Raw genomic sequence first — 10970 nt, 5'->3', positions numbered from 1 at the left:
GCTGCAGTCTGGAACTCTGTTTACTTTCTGAACTCAGCTGACATCACCTTCCCTCGGCCCTTCAATTCCTGCCCTCCCCCTCCCTCCATTTCTCTCTCTCTCGCTCTCTCTCTCTCTCTCCTTATCCCTCAGCTTCTCTCTCTCTCTCCCTCTCACTTCTCCTTGGCTTCAGGTTACAGCCCAGCCTCACAAGGAGTTCCACTTGCAGTGGTCTCCCAAAAACTCCCCTTCGCTGCACTCAAGAGGACGACGTCACTGCCCGTGAATGAAAAGCGAGCCCCAGTGTTTTATGCTTAACTCATTATGGTCCCACACACACACACACACACTCACACACACACACACACACACACACACACACACAGAGTGAAGGGAAGCACATAACAGCCAATTTATGTTCTACACTCTGTGCCTGCCGCAGTCATGATCAATGATGTGGTGATAGAATTTATGTCTGCTTCACTACTTGTGTGTTCATGACTAAAAAATCTTGAGGTCAGTGTTCTGACCTAACAAAGTGTGAAAACAGCAGCTGTGTGTAGTCTCACAGAGCAGCGCATGTTTAATGATAGCACTCAGTCCATAATGAATGTCAGATTAAAGTAACGCCACAAGTGTTTTTGCAAAATACAGAACACTTAGTGGCTTTCTTGCAAGGCGTTAGATACCACTGTAATCTCTGTCTGTGAAGTAAATATGAAAGTTAGCTTAGCTTAGCATAACTTAGCTTAGCTTCGCTTACAAATTGTAAATTAAGGGACGCAGCTCTGTTTGAAGGCACCAAAATTCCTAATACCTGCACCTCTAACGCTCAATAATTAGCGCAAAACAAATCTGTTGTGCAAAAAAAAAGAAGTCCAAATTAGCTGTTTTCATGTTTTGTATTAAGCTAACTTGCTGCTCACTTCAACTTGGCATCTACCACTGATACAGTGTAAGAGTGACATGAATCTTCTTTGAGTCCGGCCAAGAAAGTACATATTTTCCAACATGACATAAAACGCCTATAACTATCCTCACACAGGCTACACATGTCGGGTTGTGCTGACAGACCATTGTTGAGCCTTTTCCAGTAACTTTCCTCAATTTGATACCATGCGCTGATACATTTACACAGCCTACACACAATTTACACACATAAATAGCATGAAATGACATAATTAAGTTTCATATGACCCTGGAAATGTAGTTAACATCTTTCTCCGCATAACAGGGTGGAGAAAATGAATTTACACAGTTTAACCCTCAGTCCAAAACCTGCACTCGAACCTTTAAACGACAACAGAAAGGTCGCCAGTGAAAACACAGTTGCGCAATATCTTTGTTTACAATGGTTGTTATTTTGCATGATCTCTTGGGTGTGTTTTATTTCAGCTGGATGCAGTACTGGAATTAATTCATTTGTTATTCTTTGCCCACTGGGACGCAACACTGCATGCGAGAGCTATCGGGGAATACAGATCAAACGACTTAGTGCAGGAGAGTCAAATATCTCCGTTAGTTTCCGAAAACAGCAGGACTTAGACCGCGGAAAGAGCACATGAGCAGCGCTGTGCAGCCTGTGTAGGCTATGTGTTTGGTTAGGAAACTAAAAAACAGAGCGAAATCATGAGAGTTTATAATAAAGAAGAAAAAAAAAAGAATGAAAACAGCAGGACACAGAGGGGAAAAGGGAAAATCAAGGGAGGAGAGAGGGAACAGGAAATATTGTCTGCCTCACTGCGCTTTCTATCCACCTTTCACCACCTCTCTACTGTTTGTCCAGATGCCTAATAGTTTATTATGTGAAACTCAAGGCTTTTAAGTTAATGTGAACACTTACTACAGCTGCAGTCTACACTGTCTGCAAAGAACACAAAGCAGACTGTGGTGTTCATCTTTGTATTTTCACCTAAGGAAAATATACAGCTTTTGATGTGCCTTGGAGTTGTGCACTCATACATTTTCTTTATTCTATTCAAATATGTCGTTTGTGAAATCCATCCATCCATCCATTATCTATATACCGCTTAATCCTCACTAGGGTTGCGAGGGGGGCTGGATTCTATCCCAACTGACTCAGGGTGAAGGCAGGGGACACCTGGACAGGTAACCAGTCTATCACAGGGCTACACTTAGAGACAGATAACCAAGCACACTCACAATCACACCTACGGACAATTTAAAATCACCAATTAACCTCAACATGTTTTTGGACCCTGTGGGAGGAAGCCGGAGAACCCGGAGAGAACCCACGCTGCACGGGGAGAACATGCAAACTCCACGTAGAAAGATCCCGGGTGTCCTCATTGGGACACGAACAGGTGACCTTCTTGCTGCGAGGCAACGGTGCTAACCACGCTTCACCTTGCAGTCCCTGTTTGTGAAATATTAGCCCAAAATTTTTAATGCACAGCTCACATCGTAGTTTTCGTGGTATTTGAAATTGTCAACATGTGAGTACCATAGACTGTATAAGAAAGATGAACGTAGCTACCGTGATGTCATCCATTGGTTTCTGCACTGAGAAAATGAAGCCAGAGTCTTGCTACTTCCTGGTCTTGGATTTTTGGAGCCAGAGATGAAAAAAAGATTGTGAGTGGGCGGAGCCGGAGAGCAGTGATTGGTCAGACTGACCAAGAGCCAAGGACTCCCTGCCCATCCGCATTTACCAGCTTCTGCTGTATTTACCGACGCTGCTGCTAACAACGTTAGCCTCCATAAGTGGAGCTAAACTCTACAGGTGAGTGTTAAAGTCGTCTCAGTAACTGGTTGTTTTCTGTCCACATCTAGACAATATTACATATAAAAACAGCGACCTGCATTACTGTAGCTGAAGTTACTGTAAGTTAACATCAAACTGGAGCCTCTGATGGTGAAACATGATCTGACATCTTGTTGAAAAGTTGTTCTGTAAATCTGAGGTTCTGTTTCCCGACTAGTTAACACTGATGTCAGCGTCATAAATGAGTTACCTGTTGTCTGTGATTAAGTTTCCTGTAGGTCACATCTGATCAATCATAACAGATCAATGACGTCATTACAGTCTGCTGCCGTCTCATGGCAGACAGGAATGATCAGCAGAAACTAAACCAAGCCAACGTTACACCACAGAACACATTGATGTTAATCTCTCAGTTCGATGGATGAAGCTCAGTTCAGTTCATGTCTCTGTTCTCTGGTTTTTAACAGCGTCTGTTCATTTCACTGAGACAAACATCTGTCTCACTGTTCAGAAACAGTGAAGCTACTGAGGTCTGATCACATGACATGAGCATCACCGTGAACCATAGAGGTGAGTCATAGAGACTTTCTGTTATTCAATATAAATCAGTCCAGCAGATTGTTTTACTCTCCACAGCAGTGTTTTATCAGATAACTGAGGAGCTCATGTAATCAGTGTTGGTTTTCCTTTTTCTCTATCACTCACATTATCATACTTTGGAGTAAAAAGAATAAACTTTATTGTCAGTAAAATGTTCCTTGGCCTCGCCCAGGGAAACAAACATTTACTTAAGATTAAAAAACATGTCAAAGACATCACACTTTCTGTTGTCCTACAGTCGTATCCTGCTCTCATATTTAATGTTCCAGCAGTTGGAATTAAAGAACCTTGTAGATCTTTTTCTTACTGGTCGTGTCTTTTCCTTCCAGCCATGTTGTGGATCATTGCGTCTGATGTGATCTAAGCTACAGAGAACATGAACTTTCAGCTGAGGTTCTTTCTTCTACACTCTGTGGTGAGTACTGGAGATGAATACTATGTCCAGCAAGTAAACGACACCGTCCGGTCCAGTACTTCCCAAAAGCTTTCCAAAAACACATCCCATTTTCTGCCTTGTGACAATATTTTGTCCGATAATCCAACGGGTTTACGAATGGCTTTGTTGGCCTAAGAAGTAGGATAATATTTCCAGCCCAATAAATACAGTCCATGCTTACAGGACCAAACAGAACGACCTCTACAGCATGCCCAGGACAATTCTGTCAGTGATGGGAGCCACAGGTGTTGACAATAATCATTCTACAGTAGATGTGATACCAGGAAAGCTAATTCTGTGCATCTCTGTAGTCACATGTGTAATTCTGTGCTCCGATCCTACTCTGACTTGAGTAAACATATCTCAAGCATGGCAAAGCTGCTTTGTGGGATTATCTGCAGCTTTTCCCTCTTTGTCAAACCTTGCACAAACTATTGGTTCTAGTGGGGCTGATCTGAAACCGCTGTTACAACTTCGGCTTTTCCTCAAAAAGGAAAATAAAGAGATTTTTGGGGGGTACTTGGTTCCCACTGGACAATAACGAAACAATGTCTGACAACATCTGGCAGTTCATAATAAAACTCTATTAGCTGATGTGTCGTTGTCTTGTTGTCATCAGTATCTGTTTAGCCCATTAGACTCTGGAGCACTATTATTGTGGTCAGCTTGCCAAACAAAGAGAAAACCTGCTGATACCTACATCCATCATGTTGCTGTAGTGGAGACGTCTTCACAAAGGGAAACATTTTCTCATGACCCACAGATCATGTTGATTCTGAGCTGCATTATAAAGGGGCTCTCGGTTGGCACCACAATGACTGCGGTTGGTCAAAGTGAATGGGCCCCCTGCCCACAGCGCATAGTAAAAGCTCATTACCAAGTACATGAAGAAAGTGGTGCAGTTGGGGGCACAACACATTACCTAGGGTCATTACATTTAATGACAGGCAGGGAGAAAAGGGGCACTGTTGACTACACATTTGTTACTGAAGGGTTTTCGGGAGGCTATTTGTAAAAGTAAGCACAGTCTCAAAGTGGTGTCTGATCAGTTCATTAACCACAACTTTGACTTGTTTGTGTTGCGTTTGAAGTCCCGGGCTTCTCACGGGATCAGACAAAATGAAGGTGTCTGACTGCGGAGTCATGTGGTTTTAATTTGAAGGAATCTAATTGTGGCATCACATTCTGTTTCCATGGTTACACAGTGGACACGGAGTAAACATCATTGCCATCTTTTTCCAACAGTCGACCATCTCACTCTATCGTGGCACGAATCGCCGTCTCCGTCAGATGTGGTGGATGGAAACTGGGACGTCGGCTTCGCAGGTAAGCCAGATGCCTGCAGCAGCCTCACAGCAAAAGCCAGTGACAACTGTTGCCAGGAGCAGAGAGCCATGACAAGGGGCAGTTTAGTAGCTTAATAGGGCAGGACAGCTTCAAACCGGACGCCAAATATGCTCTCATTAATGTGCTGCACTCTAAAGAAGAACATTCCACTTATGAAGAAGGCTTGTTTTTATGAACTCTTTGGAGATTAACTCTCCTCCGCACAGCCACTGTGTTTATGCACAATTATCTATCCCTGAAGAAGAGCACAGTCTGTCCTTTGACATCACTAGTCACTTCCTCTAATATACATATGCAGTTAAAGACGGGGTGGGAACTAAATGAGGTAACTCAGACCTAATGACAATGACATCATATTAGGTGGCACAACATGAAAAAGAAAATGAGACCAAATTAGTTAATGATCTGAAGGGAGAGTGCAACACATACTTCAGTGTGCTTTAGGATCCTTGCCTGAACTCACTGACCCTGTTTACATGAAACCCATGCTTATAATCCTCATTTTGACGTTGCATACATGCCTATAGGTACGTCGAGCTAGATGAAGTGATATACAGTGCCTCGAGAATTAGATTTCCAGTTATTTCCGCCGCTCGTCCAGTTCCAGATACTTTAAAGCATTCTCGGGGATTGAAATGCACATTACATTTACGTAATCTAACCGGAGACATCTAACGTAGTTCTGGCTCACATGTCCTCACGTTTTGCTTTTAAGTCGTACACCAAATTGTCTCTGCCTGTCTTTGATTTACCTCCATCCATAAGTCAGACCAAATACATTTCCATGTTACTTTTTCTAAAGCTTTCCTCCTGAGCCTCCACCCAGTGAAGCTATGCGGCTACGGCTTGCTCTGGCTGGAAATGACAAAGACTTGGATTTCATGCCATTACATCCTGTTAATCCCGCAGCAAAAGGTCCACCTGCAGGAGATTGCAACAGCAGGGAACCACATTAAAGTTGAGATTAATATAGAACGCTCAAGGGCATCTATAGATAGGATGTTGGAGGTATGGTGTGCATATCTGAGCCTATGCACATACATGTACGACTTGGTGAGCTCCACGCCCATATCATATCCAGCATGCAGCTGGAACTCTTCCAGGAATATGTTATAGAGTCCAGTTAGACCCTGCTGCGTTAAGCCACAGTTTGACTATAATGTAAACCTTCTGAACACAGGAACTTTGAAGTGAAATGGGGTTTTTTTTCCCCTCTATGAATCAGAATACAGCTGATCCTGAGGTCTGGTAAAGCTTTAATAAGAAACAACTTCTTTTAATAGGAAAGAGCTTCGTCCAAATTACAGCATATGCAAAATATCTGCAAACTTGCGCTTTCTGTGGTAACTCACGCACAGCCAAATGTAAAATCATCCAGTAATTACTAACTTCTGAAAACATCATAACACATATTCTTTCAGTCTCTTACTGTTTAATCATAAGCTTGAATCCAGATGTTGTATATTATCAAATAAGGGGAGATGTCATATGTTGTGAGGGTAGGTGTAATAAGCTTTGGCTTTGAGCAGACCTTTTCAGGCAAAATGCATAGACGCATTGCATGTCTACAGTGTTATTTTATGCATGGGTTTACAGTCTGTGTATATCAGTATGGCCTATATATGTATAGGTACTGTGTCTTCGCTATTATATATTTTTCTTACTTTAATTTTGTCTTCAACCAAAATAAATCAGTCGGAAAAACTAGACCCTTATTTTATATACTATCCAATAAAACATAGATCTCCCTTTGGAAAATAAATCAGAGGCCCACAGTTTCCACAAAGTCACCTTCTCTTTCAATACTGCGAGCGGAATTTGTCTCAAAATAGTCATCGAAACGGCTCTCGAGATCATAAATCTCTTGTCCAGTCCGTACAAGTTTATAGGACGACTGTAGACTCCAGCTGTGAGGTCTAACGCACGATCTCAGCTACAAACTTCGACAAATAAATTGTTGGACGGCGAAGGGAAAGTGCAGCTGGTAGTGGTAGCGCTGGAGGCTCCTTGAGTAATTGCTGACCGAGCTCGGCGCTTGGAACACTGAGATAAAAAAATGTCACTCATATAATGGAAACCTCAGAAGGACATGGAAGGAGACAGAGGAAGAAAGTGCGGTATGCAGGAGGAGGGAATCTGCTCCGGCTTCCAAGAGGGAGTCATGAAATCTCTGACATGAAACACAGCATCGCAGAGAGCCATCTCTGCTTTTTTATTAGGCGACTGCACATCCCTCCCTCCGTGTGTTTTCATACAGCGACCTTTGTCGTGTCATTGCCACTGAAGAATAGCCACATGGGCAATGAACCAAACAACTGTCTCACGGGTAGAGTTTTGTTTTGGTGCACCATGGTAACTAGGTTTCTGTTTTGGACATCCTTTTTCTTCATCCCCTTCCTGTCACTGTACTCGGAGGAGCACCGAGCATGCACCATTCTGGTGGAAACAATTTGGTCAGAGATATAGGGGAGGTGAGGGAAAGAAAAAAAAAAGGCGAGTGAAAAACTTGGGCTGAGTGAGGTCAGTACGAGGGACCACAATTGGAACCGCTAAGCCGCTTTAAAGTGGAACACAGCCACCCAAAGGCCATTAACAGAAACCAGCATTTTACAACACATCGCTCCGACTCTCCTGCTTCTCTCCAACTCTGCTGCTTGGAGAGCAGTTTCTCCTCTCTGATCTCTCTGTGTTTTGTCCGTTTCTATTGGTTATGGCTCCTGGGGGATCTCCAGACAGGAGTCGGCGATCTCAGCATCTTCTCGGTGACATAAGTGGTATTTTGTGTGAGGAATGGAACACTTGACAGGAGGAATTCACGGTTTTATAGATCGGAGCCTCCTAATGAGGCTTGACGTGGAAAACAAGCAGAAGAGGGAGATCATGGCCATTGTGCTGGCTGTCAGGAGGCAGGGTGTGGACGCGGGGCTCCGCCCTCGTCAACACTCGATCTGTCGTGTGTATTTATAGTCATATTAATTTTGGAATTAGTTTTATGGGAGGGTTTGTTGCCCGGCAGCCATCATACCACCATTGGACCGGGGTGGTATCCTTTTCCAATATGTTAACCTTGCCATGACCGAGCACAAATGAAACAGGATCAGGTCTCCGGGAGATCATGTGTGCAATATAAATAAAAACACTGAATGTGTCGGGGCTGATAAACTGACCATCACAATTATAACAATGTAGACTAATATGATATGCAGTAGACTGTGGATAAATACAAACACTCTCTGTTGGTATCTATCACAGTTCTCCCTCTTCCTTCTTTCTTTCCTCTCTTTTCAGCATCATGTTTTGTCTTTCTTTGCAAAGAGAGCAACGCGCAATAAACAACAAACTACATAAAAGAATTCAGTATTGTTCTTCAAGCCAAAGGTCTACAGTGAGGATGACATGAGGGCAGCAGCCTCTTGTGGTCAAACATGGAAATGCACAAACATTTGGGAAACGTCTGGCCAATGTGCTGAAGACACAGCACAACATAGCAATGTGCAGTTTACGATGTGTTTGCAAAGACTTGGTCGTATCGCAACGGCTTGCTTGTGGTTGAGAAAGAAAATCTGTGCACATGTCATGGAAGAAGCATTTTGGCTTTTTTCGGGTTTGTATCCCTCCAAGTGACCTCTTTAGATATACAGAATTAATAGTATCTGTAAATTAGATTTCTGCAGAAACAAGTGCAAAAACAAGCACCCGCTGATTAATAAATTATGAAGAAGCATTCACTACCACTATGTTTAGATAAAACGTAGAGCCGCCTTTGCCATGAATGTTCACAGAAATGGCCGTATATTGAGTGCCTGTGTTAGATTTGCAATAGAACTGACATGTGCATTGTTGTTTTATTAAAAAATGTCATAACTAAACTAAAGAAGAACAGAAAGTATGGCAACCTGTATAAATTGTTAACAATACCTGAAAAATTAAAGCACCCTTCTGCTACAAACATTCTTTGCTCTGCACTAGTTTTTTCGTTTTTTAAAAAAATTGAGATTTCACTACTTGATCAAAGATAACGTTTTTTTTTTCTTTTCCAAAAACCCTTTGATCCTTACAGATTCATGCCTCTCACTCCAAACTTTTCAGAGAAAATGCCACGATGTTGAAAGGCCTGAACTTAATTAGTAAAATGTCAAAGAGAGGATCACTTATCTAATCATTGATCTCGGATGAAAACATGTTATTTCAAGACATTTTAAGACATTTGCCAGAAACAGCGGCGTGATCCTGAGCGGCTGATAAATCCTTGTGATAGCCGAGGATGTGTTTCTGTCTCTAACAAAGTTACCCTTACAGAACTGTTACATCATGCGTTGCTCATACTGATGTCGAAGTTCGCACAACGTAGGCAGCTGAAGGACAGAACAAGCCGAAGCACGTAGCATCGCCTATGGTGTGACGGTGCCTTTAGACGTCAGTGTAAATGTGTTTGTTCTCCTGTCAATTAGCTGTGCTGGAGAGTAGATGGGCAAATTTGCCACAAAGACGCTTTCAGCATGACCATAAAAGAGCAGCTTCTTAGTGGAATATGTACAGGATATAAATAAGCAACTGATTAAAAAAAAAAGATATTCACACAGAAGCAACTGCATAACTCCAAAGTAAGCCAAAAAAACCTAATTTGGAACTGGAAGCAAATGCTGGACATCAAGTCAAGCTGCCAACTACCATTAATTAAACAGCACTTGTGAGTCCACCGCACTATGAAGTGGTAGTATGTTGATTTAAGTGGCTGCACAAAATAATTTCCGTCTTTTTATTATTGAAATTTGACATGAGCCAGGATTTTTTTTCTTCTTTTTTTTTTAAATCTGCTAACTAAATGTGTGTGTGTGTGTGTGTGTGTGTGTGTGTTTAGAGGAAGAGGCATCTTGCTGTTCATCCTCTGGTGTTAATCTTCTCTCCCTCTAGAGGGAGTCAGAGCCTACAAATCCATGAGACATGAGCAGAATCTAAAGCAGCCCTTGAAGACTGATAAGCGATGTGAGAAAGATGATACGCTCTTTTTTTTTTTTTTTTTTCTTGGAACTTCTGCAGCCGAGTCACAAATACCTGTAAAGATCAAGGTGAAAAGTCAGGGGAGGGGGGGAGAAAAAAAAAAACCCTGTACTGCAGCACGGCACCTTTTGGATTACACATGGAGCACATCCCATCATTCTGCTTCTATCTGTTATAGAACGTATTGATTTGCCATTGCAAGCAACAAAGTGGAATCAAGATGTCCACGGCTCGAATCTCAGTGGGAGAGGAGTGTAAGTAATAGGCACCGGACTGGAACAGGGCCGTAACTAATCGCTGCGATCTCATTTTATTATATATATATATATTCCCCACAGCCGGGTGAGGTCTGGCTGTTTGATCAATTCCTCACTTCTTTTATCAGCAACAAGCCACTGCCACTACCCACTATGCTAAATTATTCAATTGGGCCTTCTTTGTTGTTAATAGCAGTGATCATTCTTGCTTAAATGGCATAATGCACGCACTGACAGCCGGCAGTGATACAAACCTGTCCCGAGGGACGCAAATCTATCAGTGGTGAGCGCCTATCTGCTACATTAGAGATTCCAGGCACCAGTGAAGCATAGGCAAGTAAAATACACTCAACATCAAGGCCTATGGAACGGGCTCGCTCCACAAGGCCACATCCATAAATGATCAGGCTTTCACTTTATGGCCAACTTTCAGGGAAATAAAGCTGATCTCAAACGGCCACAGCGCCGAGCTCTCCTCTGTGCGGTTTAAAATGACGGAAGGAAGCCCAATTTGACGCGTTAACACAGTCGTACCGATTCCAGGCACAGAAATACAATCTGGATGTTGTTATTTATGCAGCAGAGTTCAGAGAAAAGAACAAAGATTAGAAGATAGCAGTAAAGG

This window comes from Stegastes partitus, unplaced genomic scaffold, assembly GCF_000690725.1.
Source record: "Stegastes partitus isolate 25-593 unplaced genomic scaffold, Stegastes_partitus-1.0.2 Scaffold243, whole genome shotgun sequence".
NCBI classification, from domain to species: Eukaryota; Metazoa; Chordata; class Actinopteri; family Pomacentridae; genus Stegastes; species Stegastes partitus.
Note: the sequence above shows the minus strand (reverse complement) of the source record.